The following is a 17083-nucleotide window of genomic DNA, read 5'->3' as shown; positions in this document are numbered from 1 at the left end:
TTGGGGAAGGTTTCAGCAGTTATTTCTTGAAATACACTTTCTATCCCTTTTTCTCTCTTCTTCTTCTTCTTGTACCCCTATAATGCAGATATTGTTCCATTTGGATTGGTCACACAGTTCTCTTAATATTCTTTCATTCCTGGAGATCCTTTTCTCTCTCTACCTCATCTTCTCTGTGTTCATGTTCTCTGATATCTATTCCATTTATGTCCTCTTGCATCTCATCCATTCTGCTCTTAAGTCCTTTCAGAGATTGTTTTATTTCTGTATTCTCCCTCCCAACTTTATCTGTTAGCTCTTTCATATTTCTCTGCAGCTCCATCAGCAAGATTATGACCTTTATTTTGAATTCTTTTTCAGGAAGATTGGTTAAATCTATCTCCCCAGGCTCCTTCTTGGGTGTTGTCTGGGTTATTTTTGTCTGAATCAAATTTTTCTGCCTTTTCATGGTGATAGAGGTAGTCGTGGGTAGTTTGCTTATGTGTCAGCTTGGCGAACAAAGTACCTTCTTGCTTGGTGGTTGCCTTCCTCTCCTGCAAGAACTGCAACTCCTAGCGGCTTGTGCTGGGCAGCTGTGCACTGACAGGGCCTCTGAGTCCAGTCTGTGTGGCTGCAGAGGAGACTCTGCCTGGCTGCTGTGGGTGTGGCTGCTAAGGTTGCTCTCCTGCTATGGAGGTCCATGCCGGAGGGGGGATGTACTGGAAGGCTACTTATCGCCATGAGGGGCTTCAGAGCTGCAGTGTCACCCAGGGGGTTAGGGTGCCCAGAGTTCCCTGGGATTCCCAGCTGCTGATCTGAGTGTGCCGGAATGTTTCCATCCAGCTGTGAGGTCCCTGTCCCTTTAAGACTTTTAAAAGGCACTTGCTTTTCTTTTGTCCCAGGGGCACTGGTTGTGGGGACCCGCTTGCAGGTTTTAATGTTCCTTTTCCCTAGTATCCAGCACACCACGCTCTGTGTATCTGTGCTTCCAGTGCAGATGACTAGGTCTGGGTTCCCTCTCCCTCCCTGCTCTGACTCCTTTCTTCCCACCAGGGAGCTGGGGTTGGGGGTGCACTCGGGTCCCGCTGGGCCGCGGCTTGTATCTTACCCCCTTTGTGAGGTGCTGAGTTCTTGCAGATGTAGATGTAGCCTGTCTGTTTTGCTGTATCTTCTTGTCTCTCTTTTAGGAATAGTTGTATCTGTTGTATTTTCAAAAATATATATGGTTTTGGGAGGAGATTTCCGCTGCATCACTCACACCGCCATCTTGGCTCATCCCCCCCATACCAGTTATTTTAACAAAGATTATTTAATATAAAAAGTTAGTATTTAAAAATCCTCAGGTGATAAAGTACAAAAAAGGCAAAAGGAGCACTAAGATACCACTGAGGGAGACTGGAAGAATGGAGGAGAGAGGTTGGAATTACTGATACTCAGACACCTGGGAAATGGCCCCATGGAACTGAGAAGAGATGTGGTTGCTGTGTCTTCTACCGTCTGTCAGCTTGGAGAAGGAGCCCCGAAAGGCTGGGACCAGACCCCTGGGAAGGGGTGCCAGGTAGCTGGTACTGCTGGTTTCTCTAAGGAGATAGAATGAAGTCTGGGAAACTTCATGCTGGATCACTGAATGGATCTCTGCTGCCTGGTAAGAAAGCATTGTTAGGGTCACAGGACCGGAAGAGGAAGACGAAACAAGAGAGAAAGCAAACAGGAAAAGTGCCTTGTTCCTCCTGCAGGCTGGTGTCCCTCTAGCACCCCTACTGGCAATCTAGCTGGGAGCTGCTAGCAAAGCTGAAATGTGGTTTGTGTCCCAGCCCCAACATCACAAAACAGAAGGTAGAAGGTGGGATTCAAGCTGAGAGATATCTCAACTGACAGCACCAGGTTGAGGGGTACCTTTAGGTGGGAACAATCAGGAATTCTATTTGATGGATCTCTTATGATGTCAAATGGAGGTATGAGGAGACACTGTACAATCAAGAGATCGAGGAGAGGTTGAAGATGGAGACAGAAATTCGATGGTTGACAGCTGCTACGTTTGGTTTGTGTCCATAAACAAAGGAAACAAACCTAGATTCTCAACATCTAATGCGTCCTTACTGAGCTATACAAAAACATGCTATAGTTGTGTTTCCCTAAGTCAGTTAGGTGACTTTTCTTTTGCTTAAAATTTGGGATTTAGCAAACATGGAACAGTCTAGATAAAAATTTTAGTCTGGCAAAATAAGTTTAAGGCTTGGTGTAGTGTTGGAAACAACCTTTAACTGTCCTCTATTCCATGATCCTTCTTTTGGTAAATGTTATATATAAAAGATCCCAGAAATATGGTTGTCCACTCCATTTGTCTTGATTTAGAGAATTAAAGTTTCTTTTCATGGCAGTTTTGTAAAATATAGCATTACACAAAAAATCAAAACATTCATAAATTCCTTTAACTGAACCAAAATGATATGAGATATATTAATTAGATATTTTCCAATTACATCATCATTCTTTGAAGGGACCTTTACACTATACAAAAGTTCCAGGTAATTAATCATTGCAGGAATCCTAGACATTGGTAAATGCATGTATTATAATTCTCCTTCATAATTATGGAAAAGGCAAGACATTACTCATCTTCCAGAGACCCAAGGATTACTCATTTAGGATTTAGACATACTGAGTATGCCTGTAGGCCTGGTGTTGGGGGTGCTGGCCATGAGTCTATGGGGGGGGCTGGCCATGAGTCTACAGTACGCAAGATTAAAGAGTCTCCCAAGAATGAAGTCACCGAGGACGAGAGAGCTGGCCAACAGCTACGCCCAGTGTCAGAGCCTCGGTCAGAGTAGGGAGGGGAGACTGAGGAGTGCATTTGCCACAGAACTGTCTGTCTGACCCACCTCCACAGACTCCTTTCTGAGTTCTAGGGAGAGATGTGTGGCAACAGAATTAAGGCTTTCTCACCAGGCACTCTGGGAGACATTTGTTTTCCAACAGAGCATTTATTTATTTTTCCTGACCAGCATTCCTTACTTCATTCTTCTGATAGGAGTTCTTTCCCTTCTTGTCTCCCCCAACCTTGTCTTTTGTGAGGATTTCATGGTGCTCTCAGTGCCAGCATCTTAACCTCCAGCTGCAGTGATTGACCCAAGGAAAAGGAGCAGCCCCAGACCGGGCCAAGCTGTGGCTTCAGTGAGATCTTACACATGGCTGTGGGAAGAGAAGCAGTGTCTCCCTCAGAGGCTGCTGTGCTAGGATGACGCAAGCCTGGGTCCACTGGAGGCCATTTCTCATCAAACCCACCACATTCACCCAGGAAGGAAATCTCTTCATAGCAAGAGGGAATGAAATCAATAGAGAAAGAAATGCAGGGCTTTGAAATGGTCGGAGATGAATGCAGGCCAAGGAGGGAGAGAGGCGAGACAGAGCAAAGGGGAAGGACAGAACAAGTGAAGTGGGTATAGGGAAATTGGTTCTGATATTGTAGAGCCTCTAATGGTTCTCAAACTATATTGTAGATTTCCTGGTTATATATGATCTAACACATTCCATTTCTAAAGTTCAGAGAGTTAACAGATTAACATAAAGGTGAAGGAGAGGGATTGTTTTATAATACCAGAAGTCTGCGGCCTCTACAGGATGTGGCCAAGCTCTAGTAAGTACCTTAAGTGCCCTGGAGCATTAGCACCATCCTCAGAGGGATACATCTGGAAGCACTCTGACAGACACCAGGAAGGGCCTTAAGGATTGGCAACTGTATAAACTGCCTTAGCAGCATCAAGAGGCAACGAAAATGATTCGAAAGGGCAAAGGGGGCTTTAGAAGGAATGAGGTGCAGTGCCTTTGATGGGCGTGACAATGCCCTCCCTTCTCATTGACCAGGCAAGGCCATCCTCACAAGTGTATCATCACTGATGTACTCAGCTGCAGACTTATTACTAACAGGAGGGTGGCAGAGTTCAGAAAGACAGAGGAAAAATTTAGCAGGCACCCTGTGAAAGCATTAAGTGAGAAACCCTCCGAGGCCTCATGGAAATAGAAGGAAATAGGAGTGGGTCTTGGAAGGGCAGGCGACATGCATGGTGGTTATAACTATAAATGCAGCTCAGCTTTACTTTCAGACTGAAGAGGTCTGGAAAAATGGGTCACACAAAGCTTCACTTTCTTAACTGTCAACAAAACAAACAAATAATGATGTCCATGCTAAATGTGAGAACAATGTGTTCATCATGAGTCAAGTAGAGAGGCGAGACTCATTGAGCCACTGGCACTGACACGGGGGCAATAAAGCTGGACACAGGTGCTGAGTAAGATCATGTCCTTGGGAGGATCATCGGAGGCTGAGCCAGGGCCAAGCCAGGAACTGAGCCAACATCTAGAGAGAGCAGGGCAATCAGACTGTGAGCAGTGACCCAAGGATGGAGCTCACTGGGACTGGCAGAAGGAGCCAAGTCTCCACTTGTTCAGAGAAGTTTCCTTGGGGGAGGGCTGCTTTACACTCCCTGTCTGGGAGCCCGAGTTCACCGGTGCAAGGGCAAGGCTCTCAACCAAGAATCTGGGAAATGTGCTTACCTGCCAAGTCATGTAAATCTCAATATGTACAAATGGGATGACAGTATTACAACTTTTTGATCACTAGTACTCCAAGGAAGCTGTTGATGAAAACAGAAATCAGCCACAAACAGCCACACCCAGACAGTGCAGATGGGGCCAGATGAGCATCAGCCATGAGGTGTGTGTGAGTGAGTGAGTGAGTGAGTGTGTGTGTGTGTGTGTGTGTGTGTGTGTGTCCAACTTGAGCAGTGGAAGACAACTTGCTAATCTCATCTTTCCAGTTTACTGAAGCTTAAAAAGTCAGAGTATATGCTATTTTTGATGAGGAGGGTAAAGTGAAAAAGTGTGAAACACTTTGAAAAGCTGAAAGCTTTTAAGAAAATTAAAAACCTTTTGAAAATACTTAGGTCACTGTAATTAGTGTATAATGGCAGAACCCTGCAACCTGTGCAGCTCCTAACTTGGGTGAACACTCTTCCCCTAACCTCTTCCTATCTCTTTCCTCTCTCCTGTTGGCCTATGAACACATGTACAGTATAATTGGCAGCCCCCCTGCCCCCTGCCCATATACACACACACCGTACTGGTCTAGGAGTAGTTGTTTGTGGCTGATGTCTGTTCTGATCAGCAGCTTCCTCACAGTATTAGTAGTCAAAGATTTTAGTAGCATCATGCCATTTGTATACATTGTGATTTCTTTTCATATGTGCATACGCACACATATGTATGTGATAATATATATATACATATGTATATATGTGTATATATATAGTTTATTTGTCTGTTTATTATTGTTTTTTAAACTTGGAAAAGAGATGGACTATTATTGAATTTACCACTATCTCCAACATACCCTAACCCTCACCTGAGGCCACTTGGTCTGGAGTTGACAAGCAGTTTACTGGTCAATTTGTTTTAGAACATCTTAACCATAACAAGTATTTAAATAAATAATGGGGCTGCAAACAGAAATGGTGTAATTGGTGCTATTTTACAATTACTAATAGTTGACTACTAGTCAGTAGGCACTTAAGTCACTGTCAGAAGAACAGTAAGAAAATCTACTGGTTGGTGGCCAGTGTCCTCTCTCCTGGCTGCCCTTATCTCTGAATGGAAGTTGAAGTTCCTTCAGAAATTTGTTATTTAGCTCTTAAAAGAAATTGCTCTTTGTGTTTCTATGAAATACATCTTTTTCGAGATGTAAGGATGAGAATTTTGTATCCTTGCCAATATATAATGCTGATAAAGCATTTAATTTAAGGAGTAGTGTAGCTGATTAAATCATTAACCAATATAAGAAAACTCAATGAGTCAATTATTTGGATTAGGGAATTTAACCACAGTTTATGATGCTTTTAATTAAAGCAGACACTCTGAAACATCTTTCAGTTTACAACTCTCATCACAATAAAATAGGTCTTGGTGGTAAGATCAAGTGTCCCTTGTTGTTATGAAGAATATTGTGGTGTCAAACACCACAATTAATTGTGGAAGTGCTCTTAAAACAATTACCAGTTATGTTCCTTCTGAAACCTCATTATTCTGAAAGAAAATAAGTAATTGATGATTCAATGAAGTAGAGATTCCTGTTATTACAGGAAGTCTAGGTATAAATGAATTGTGCTTCAGTTGGTAAAAACCTACTCACAGGAAAAGCATTAACATTTTAACAGAAATGTAGGGAATTTAATTTTACTTTGAAGAGAAATTGAGTTAATTCTTAATTCATGTTGTCTTTGAAAAAGTGATAATAATAGAAGGAAAGATATAATACATTAATATAGTCTGTCTGCCTGAAAGGAAGAAGAGGAACCAGTCACATGAATTATGGAACCTGACTTAAGAAAAACACTGACTCAAAAAGCTCCCAACAAACAAAAGACTAAGACCAAATGGCTTCACTGCTAAATTTACCAAACATTTTTTAAAAGAATTAATAACAACCCCTCCAAAGTCTTCCAAAAAATACAGGAGAAGGTATCATTTCCTAACTCTTTCTATGAGGCCAGTGTCACCCTAATACCAAAGCCAGATAAAGACAAGAAAAGAAAATTATAGACCAATATCCATGGTGAATACAGATGCAAAAATCCTCAGCACAATAGAAACAAACTGAATTTAATAGCATATTAAAAGGATTAAATACCATGACCCAGTTAGATTTATCCCATGAATGCAATAGCAGTTCAAAATAGAAAAATCAATAATGTAATACATTACATTAATATAACAAAATAAGCCATATGATCATTTCAATTAACACAGAAAGGTATTTGACAAAACCCAACACCATTTCATGATAAAAACATTTAGAAAACTAGGAATAGAAGGGGACTTCTTCAACATGATAAAGGACATTTATGAAAAATCCACACCTAACATCACACTAGATGGTGAAAAACTGGAATGAAAGCTTTTCCTCCAATATAAGGAATTATAGACAAGGATGTTTGCACCCATCATTACCATTCAACTTTGTACTGGATGTTCTAGATAGAGCAATTAGACAAGAAAAAGAAACAATAGGCACTCACACTGGAAAAGAAGATGGAAAAATATCTTTATTCAGAGATGATATGATCTATGCAGAAAATCCCAAATAATCTACAAGAAAGCTACTAGAACTAATGAACTAATTCAGCATGGCTGCAAGGTACAAGATTAACACACAAAATCAGTTTTATCTCTCTAACCCTATAATGAACACTCTGAAAAGGAAATTAAGGAAACAGTTCCATTTATAACAGCATTTAAAATAATAATATATCCAGGAATAAATTTAAGCAAAGTAAAGAAAAACTTGTATACTGAAAATTCCAAAACATTGCTGAAAGTAATTAATGAAAACCTAAATAAATGGACAGACACCCTATGTTCATGGATAAGAGGATAAACTATTATTGAGATATCAAAACTAACTGAAGCAATCTATAGTTTTAACTCAACCCCTATCAAAATTCCAGCAGTCTTTTTTGAAGAAATGGAAAGGTCAATTCTCAAATTAATGTGCAATTCAGAAAGGCCCTAAACAGCCAAAAGAATCTTGAAAAAGAACAAAGTCGAGGACTCAGACTTCTTTACTTCAAAATTTACTACAAAATTATAGTAATCAAAACAATGTAGTACTGGCATAAGAACAGACATATAGACCAGTAGAATAGAATGGAGAATCTAGAAATAAGCCCATACATCCATGGCCAATTGACTTTTGACAGGATGCCAAATCCATTCAATGAGGAAAGAACAATCTTTCAACAAATAGTACTAGAACAACTTGATACCCACATGCAAAAATTAACTCACAATGGTCCAATGACTTAAATATAAAGGCTAAAATTAAAAAACTCTGAGGAGGAGGGGCGGAAGATGGCGGCGTGAGTAGAGCAGCGGAAATCTCCTCCCAAAACAACATATATCTATGAAAATATAACAAAGACAACCCTTCCTAGAATAAAGACCAGAGGACACAGGACAATATCCAGACCACATCCGCACCTGAGAGAACCCAGCAACTTGCCAAGGGGGTAAGATACAAGCCTCGGCCCCGCGGGAGCCGAGCGCCCATCCCCCCAACTCCTGGCGGGAGAAGAATAGGCAGAGCGGGAGGGAGACGGAGCCCAGGACTGCTGAGCACCCAGCCCCAGCCATCCGGGCCAGAGTGCAGGGCCCTCGATACTAGGAAAACAGGGCAGCAAGAACAGTGAGCGGGCACTGGAGACCGGGTGTCAGAGGACATAAGAAAAGCGCGCGACCATTTTTTTTTTTTTTTTTTGCTTTTTTGCTGTTTTGTTTTGGCGAGCGCTTTCTGGAAGTCTTAAAGGGATAGGGACCCCAATACTAGGGAAACAGGGCAGCAAGACCGATGAGCAGAGGCCTGAGGCTGGCACCGGAGAATAAAGAAAAACGAGCGACCACCTTTTTTTTTTAATTAAAAAAATTTTTTTTTTTTTTTAAATTTAAAAATTTTTTCTTTTTTTTTTCTGGTGGTCATTGTTTTGTTTTGGCGGGTGCTTTTTGGAAGTCTTAAAGGGGCAGGGCGGGACACTTAATCCAGAGGTAGGGAATCCGGGGAAATCTGGGCACCCTAAAACCTGGGCTGCAGGGAGCAGGGAGGACCCTTACGGAGATAAATAGCCTCCCAGCCGCTCCTGCTCCAAGGCGACTCCACCACTTTGGAGTAGCTGCCCGAGCCAGGCCACGCCCACAGCAACAGCGGAGATTAACTCCATAGCAGCCGGGCAGGAAGCAGAAACCCTGTCTGCGCGCAGCTGCGCAGCACAAGCCACTAGAGGTCGCTGTCCTCACAGGAGAGGAGGGCCACAAACCAACAAGAAAGGAAGTCCTTCCAGCTGTCACTTGTCCCAGCTCTGCAAACTATTCCTATCACCATGAAAAGGCAAAGCTACAGGCAGACAAAAATCACAGAGACAACACCAGAGAAGGAGACAGACCTAACCAGTCTTCCTGAAAAAGAATTCAAAATAAGAATCATAAACATGCTGACAGAGATGCAGAGAAATACGCAAGAGAAATGGGATGAAGTCCGGAGGGAGATTACAGATGCCAGAAAGGAGATCGCAGAAATGAAACAAACTCTGGAAGGGTTTATAAGCAGAATGGATAGAATGCAAGAGGCCATTGATGGAATTGAAATCAGAGAAAAGGAACGCATAGAAGCTGACATAGAGAGAGACAAAAGGATCTCCAGGAATGAAACAATATTAAGAGAACTGTGTGACCAATCCAAAAGGAAAAATATCTATATTATAGGGGTCCCAGAAGAAGAAGAGAGAGGAAAAGAGATGGAAAGTATCTTAGAAGAAATAATTACTGAAAACTTCCCCAAACTGGGGGAGGAAATAATCGAACAGACCATGGAAATACACAGAACCCCCAACAGAAAGGATCCAAGAAGGACAACACCAAGACACATAATAAATAAAATGGCAAAGATCAAGGACAAGGAAAGAGTGTTAAAGGCAGCTAGAGAGAAAAAGGTCACCTATAAAGGGAAACCCATCAGGCTAACGTCAGATTTCTCAACAGAAACCCTACAGGCCAGAAGAGAATGGCATGATATATTTAATACAATGAAACAGAAGGGCCTTGAACCAAGGATACTGTATCCAGCATGACTATCATTCAAATATGAAGGTTGGATTAAACAAGTCCCAGACAAACAAAAGCTGAGGGAATTTGCTTTCCTCAAACCACCTTTACAGAACATCTTACAGGGACTGCTCTAGATGGGAGCACTCCTAGAAAGAGCACAGCACAAAACACCCAACATATGAAGAATCGAGGAGGAGGAACAAGAAGGGAGAGAAGAAAAGAATCTCCAGACAGTGTATATAACAGCTCAATAAGCGAGCTAAGTTAGGCAGTAAGATAGTAAAGAGGCTAACCTTGAACCTTTGGTAACCACGAATTTAAAGCCTGCAATGGCAATAAGTACATATCTTTCAGTAGTCACCCTAAATGTTAATGGGTTGAATGCACCAATCAAAAGACACAGAATAACAGAATGGATAAAAAAGCAAGACCCATCTATATGCTGCTTACAAGAAACTCACCTCAAACCGAAAGATATGTACAGACTAAAAGTCAAGGGATGGAAAAACATATTTCAAGCAAACAACAGTGAGAAGAAAGCAGGGGTTGCAGTACTAATATCAGACAAAATAGACTTCAAAACAAAGAAAATAACAAGAGATAAAGAAGGACACTACATAATGATAAAGGGCTCAGTCCAACAAGAGGATACAACCATTCTAAATATATATGCACCCAACACAGGAGCCGCAGCATATGTGAAACAAATACTAACAGAACTAAAGGGGGATATAGACTGCAATGCATTCATTCTAGGAGACTTCAACACACCACTCACCCCAAAGGATAGATCCGCTGGGCAGAAAATAAGTAAGGACACGGAAGCACTGAACAACAAAGTAGAGCAGATGGACCTAATAGACATCTATAGAACTCTACATCCAAAAGCAGCGGGATATACATTCTTCTCAAGTGCACATGGAACATTCTCCAGAATAGACCACATACTAGGTCACAAAAAGAGCCTCAGAAAATTCCAAAAGATTGAAATCCTACCAACCAACTTTTCAGACAACAAAGGCATGAAACTAGAAATAAACTGTACAAAGAAAGCAAAGAGGTTCACAAACACATGGAGGCTTAACAACACGCTCCTAAATAATCAATGGATCAATGACCAAATCAAAATGGAGATCCAGCAATATATGGAAACAAATGACAACAACAACACTAAGCCCCAACTTCTGTGGGATGCAGCAAAAGCAGTCTTAAGAGGAAAGTATATAGCAATCCAAGCATATTTAAAAAAGGAAGAGCAATCCCAAATGAATGGTCTAATGTCACAATTATCGAAATTAGAAAAAGAAGAACAGATGAGGCCTAAGGTCAGCAGAAGGAGGGACATAATAAAGATCAGAGTAGAAATAAATAAAATGAGAAGAATAAAACAATAGCAAAAATCAATGAAACCAAGAGCTGGTTCTTCGAGAAAATAAACAAAATAGATAAGCCTCTAGCCAGACTTATTAAGAAGAAAAGAGAGTCAACACAAATCAACAGTATCAGAAATGAGAAAGGAAGAATCACGACAGACCCCACAGAAATACAAAGAATTATTAGAGAATAGTATGAAATCTTCTATGCTAACAAGCTGGGAAACCTAGGAGAAATGGACAACTTCCTAGAAAAATACAACCTTCCAAGATTGACTCAGGAAGAAACAGAAAATCTAAACAGACCAATTACCAGCAACGAAATTGAAGTGGTAATCAAAAAACTACCAAAGAACAAAACCCCCGGGCCAGATGGATTTACCTCGGAATTTTATCAGACATACAGGGAAGACATAATACCCATTCTCCTTAAAGTTTTCTAAAACATAGAGGAGGAGGGGATACTCCCAAACTCATTCTATGAAGCTAACATCACCCTAATACCCAAACCAGGCAAAGACCCCAACAAAAAAGAAAACTACAGACCAATATCCCTGATGAACGTAGATGCAAAAATACTCAACAAAATATTAGCAAACCGAATTCAAAAATACATTAAGAGTATCATACACCATGATCAAGTAGGATTCATCCCAGGGATGCAAGGATGGTACAACATTCGAAAGTCTATCAACATCATCTACCACATCAACAAAAAGAAAGACAAAAACGACATGATCATCTCCATAGATGCTGAAAAAGCATTTGACAAAGTTCAACATCCATTCATGATAAAAACTCTCAGCAAAATGGGAATAGAGGGCAGGTACCTCAACATAATAAAGGCCATCTATGATAAACCCACAGCGAACATTATATTGAACAGCGAGAAGCTGAAAGCATTTCCTCTGAGATCGGGAACAAGACAGGGATGCCCACTCTCTCCACTGTTATTTAACATAGTACTGGACGTCCTAGCCACGGCAATCAGACAAAACAAAGAAATACAAGGAATCCAGATTGGTAAAGAAGAAGTTAAACTGTCACTATTTGTAAATGACATGATACTGTACATAAAAAACCCTAAAGACTCCTCCCCAAAACTACTAGAACTGATATCGGAATACAGCAAAGTTGCAGGATACAAAATCAACACACAGAAATCTGTGGCTTTCCTATATACTAACAATGAACCAACAGAAAGAGAAATCAGGAAAACAACTCCATTCACAATTGCATCAAAAAAAATAAAATACCTAGGAATAAACCTAACCAAAGAAGTGAAAGACTTATACTCTGAAAACTACAAGTCACTCTTAAGAGAAATTAAAGGGGACACTAACAGATGGAAACTCATCCCATGCTCGTGGCTAGGAAGAATTAATATCGTCAAAATGGCCATCCTGCCCAAAGCAATATACAGATTTGATGCAATCCCTATGAAACTACCAGCAACATTCTTCAATGAACTGGAACAAATAATTCAAAAATTCATATGGAAACACCAAAGACCCCGAATAGCCAAAGCAATCCTGAGAAAGAAGAATAAAGTAGGGGGGATCTCACTCCCCAACTTCAAGCTCTACTATAAAGCCATAGTAATCAAGACAATTTGGTACTGGCACAAGAGCAGAGCCACAGACCAATGGAACAGACTAGAGAATCCAGACATTAACCCAGACATATATGGTCAATTAATATTTGATAAAGGAGCCATGGACATACAATGGCGAAATGACAGTCTCTTCAACAGATGGTGCTGGCAAAACTAGACAGCTACATGTAGGAGAATGAAACTGGACCATTGTCTAAACCCATATACAAAAGTAAACTCAAAATGGATCAAAGACCTGAATGTAAGCCATGAAACCATTAAACTCTTGGAGGAAAACATAGGCAAAAACCTCTTAGACATAAACATGAGTGACATCTTCTTGAACATATATCCCCAGGCAAGGAAAACAACAGTGAAAATGAGTAAGTGGGACTATATTAAGCTGAAAAGCTTCTGTACAGCAAAAGACACCATCAATAGAACAAGAAGGATCCCTACAGTATGGGAGAATATATTTGAAAATGACACATCCGATAAAGGCTTGACGTCCAGAATATATAAAGTGCTCACACGCCTCAACAAACAAAAAACAAATAACCCAATTAAAAAATGGGCAGAGGAACTGAACAGACAGTTCTCCAAAAAAGAAATACAGATGGCCAACAGACACATGAAAAGATGCTCCACATCGCTAATTATCAGAGAAATGCAAATTAAAACTACAATGAGGTATCACCTCACACCAGTAAGGATGGCTGCCTTCCAAAAGACAAACAACAACAAATGTTGGCAAGGCTGTGGAGAAAGGGGAACCCTCCTACACTGCTGGTGGGAATGTAAGTTAGTTCAACCATTGTGGAAAGCAGTATGGAGGTACATCAAAATGCTCAAAACAGACTTACCATTTGACCCAGGAATTGCACTCCTAGGAATTTACCCTAAGAATGCAGCAATCAAGTATGAGAAAGATCAGTGCACCTCTATGTTTATCGCAGCACTATTTACAATAGCCAAGAATTAGAAGCAACCTAAATGTCCATCGATAGATGAATGGATAAAGAAGATGTGGTACATATACACAATGGAATACTACTCAGCGATAAGAAAAGGGCAAATCCAATCATTTGCAGCAACATGGATGGAGCTGGAGGGTATTATGCTCAGTGAAACAAGCCAAGCGGAGAAAGAGAAATACCAAATGATTTCACTTATCTGTGGAATATAAGAACAAAGGAAAAATTGAAGGAACAAAACAGCAGCAGAATCACAGAACTCAAGAATGGACTAACAGGTACCAAAGGGAAAGGGACTGGGGAGGATGGGTGGGTAGGGAGGGATAAGGGGGGGGAGAAGTAGGGGGGTATTAAGATTAACATGCATGGGGGGGTAGGAGAAAAGGGAGGGCTGTACAACACAGAGAAGGCAAGTAGTGATTCTACAACATTTTGCTATGCTGATGGACAGTGACTGTAAAGGGGTTTATAGGGGAGACCTGGTATAGGGGAGAGCCTAGTAAACATAATATTAGTCATGTAAGTGTAGGTTAGTGATACCAAAAACAAAACAAAAACAAACAAACAAACAAAAAAAAAAAGGGCAGTTCCTGTGTGGTAACCTCCAATGATTTCTACACAAGGGTATAAAGGGCATATAAAAGTGTAGGCAAAGTGTCTGTTTGCGTTTATAGAGAAGATCAAAGCCTAATTGGGCTACCTTGAAAATGAACTGAGATACGATATGAAAGAGAACTTCCAATATCAGCACTCTCTGGAAGACTCATGCCAGAAGATGATCATCAAAAAACCCCAACAAAGATCCACGCACTGCTACAGCTGTGGATGCACTCATCCCACCAGCTCCTGGACTTGTCATGGGAATGAAGGAGATATCTAAGTTGGCCTGTGCATACAGTAAAACAACAAATTTGACTGGATCTATACTGTTGGAACTCAACCAAGAATTAGGAGAAGTGCAAATTGTAGCGCTCCAAAATCTTACAACTACAGACTATTTACTGTTTAAAGAACATAAGGGATGTGAACGTTCCCCAGGAATGGGTTGTTTTAATTTGTCTGATTTCTCTCAGACTGTTCAAGTTCAGTTGGACAATATCCACCATATCATAGATAAGTTTTCACAAATGCCTAAGGTGCCTAACTGGTTTTCTTGGTTTCACTGGAGATGGCTGGTAATTACAGATATGCTTTGGTTATGTAACTATACTCCTATTATGTTAATGTGTGTGTGCAATTTAAGTAGTAGCCTAAAACCTATACATGCTGAAGTTACTCTACAAGAAGATATGTCAAAGAAATAATCAATCTTCTCATGTTTTCTTCCGTCTGCTACTTCTATAGCTTTTCTTCTTCCTTCCTAATTACAACCCTTAAATAGAATTCGTGCCTCATATCAAATTTACCGAGTATCATAATTCTTCCAAGTGGTAAAGATACCTCAAGACAAATGCTGGGCATAGAAGTTACAGGGTTTAAATATGCAAAGAAATAAAAAGCTAACCATTTCAAACAATAAGGCTTCTCTCTCACTTACCAACTTTACATTTCCCTGTATGGTCCCGGAAGATGACTGGTTAGCCAGAGACGGGTAAGATTCCTCAAGGGAGGAACAACCTAAGACAGGCACAGTCGCAGGGGGGTCATCAGGTGAGAAATTGGGGATCAACAAAGGTGAGGCTTAGAACCTCACCCCCCCATTCTGAGAGAAATCTTCTGCATACGTGGATGTTTTATTGTCCTTGTCTAGCTTGGATTAACACATAGTCTACAGGCATACACCTGATCATCTACATTTGCTCTCTTACAACACTAAATTATGTTTTCTACCTTGATCTTGTATCTACCTACCACTCCAGCATTTTATTAAAAATAATAATAATAAAGAGAGAAATGTGGTATCCACTTATAATCAAGTATAAAAACCAAATGAGTATTCATATTTGAACTGACTGTTTATAGTTCATAATGCATGAGCAAAACCGATAGTTTCTGTGATGACTGCCCTTGTACTGTTCACTATGTAACTTATTCATTATATAAGAATTTGTTCTCCATGTAAGAACTTGTTCGTTATGCCTCAGAAGATTGGAGACTGACGAAAATTAGGCTTGGGGTGGATTAATGATTGTGCATTGAGCACTGACTCCCCTATACAGAATTTTATTGTCGTTAACAACCATTTGATCAATAAATATGAGAGATGCCCTCACAAAAAAAAAAAAAAAAAAAAAAGGACAGACTTCCAATGGTAAAATAAATAAGTAACCGGGATGTAATGTATAGCATAAGGAATATAGTCAAGATATTGTAACAGCTTGGTAGGGTGATAGCTGGAACCTAGAATTATGTATATAAATGTTTTATCACTGTGTTGTACACTTGAAACTAATGTAATGTAATACTGTGCGTCAACTACCCTTCAATAAAAAATAATTATCTAAAAAAAAAAAAAAAACTCTGAGGAGAAAATACAGAGGTCATGCACTTGGGTTGGATTCTTAGATATGTCAGTAGAAGCACAAACAAAGAAAAAATAGGTAAATTGAATTCCATCAAAATTAAAAACTTTTATGTATTAAAGGATATTCTCAAGAAAGTAAAAAGACATCCTACAGAAAGGGAGAAAATATTTGCAAATAATACATCTGATAAGCATTTAGTATCCAGAATATAAAAAATTACAACTCAGTAACAAAGAGACAAACAATCTAATTTTAAAATTTCCAAGCAACTTGAATAAACATTCCTCCAGGGAAGACAAGTGCCACTAAATGCTTGAAAAGATTCCAACATCATTAGTCATTAGGGAAACGCAAATAAAAACCACAATGGCTAACTACTGCATACCTATCATTGCAATACTGATTATTTTTAAAAACAGAAAACGACAAGAGTTGGTGAGGATTTGGAGAAATGGTAACTATCATACATCACTAGTAGGAATAGCAAATAGTGCAGCCATTGTTGAAGATAGTTTTGTGGTCCCTCAGAAAGCTAAACATAGAATTACCTCATGATCTAACAATTCCACTCATAGGTATATACCCAAAAGCACTGAAAACAGGAACTCAGACAGATATTTGTACACCAATGTTCATTGCAGAATTATTCATAATATTCAAAATGTGGAATCAAATCAAGTGTTAACTCAACAGAGGAATGGATAAAAAGTATGGTGTATATATAGGTGATATATCTATAGGTGTAATAATACACAGCAGTGAAAGGAACAGGTGACTGGTATCACAGCAATAACATAACCCTGAGGGAAAAATTCAGGCATAGAGGAGTACATACTATATAATTTCATTCAAAGAAAGTCCTAGAAAAGATATTGAGAACAGTAATTGTGTAGAGATGGGAGTTGAAGTGGAGAATTGACTGGAAGTGGTAACAAGAGAACTTTTTGGGGTGATGGAAATATTCTACATCTTGATTCTGATGGTGGTTGTATAGGTATATCTTTTCAACATATATATATATAGACAAATATGTGTATTTTTCAAAACTCA

The sequence above is a fragment of the Manis pentadactyla genome, chromosome 8 (assembly GCF_030020395.1).
Source record: "Manis pentadactyla isolate mManPen7 chromosome 8, mManPen7.hap1, whole genome shotgun sequence".
NCBI lineage: Eukaryota > Metazoa > Chordata > Mammalia > Pholidota > Manidae > Manis > Manis pentadactyla.
Note: the sequence above shows the minus strand (reverse complement) of the source record.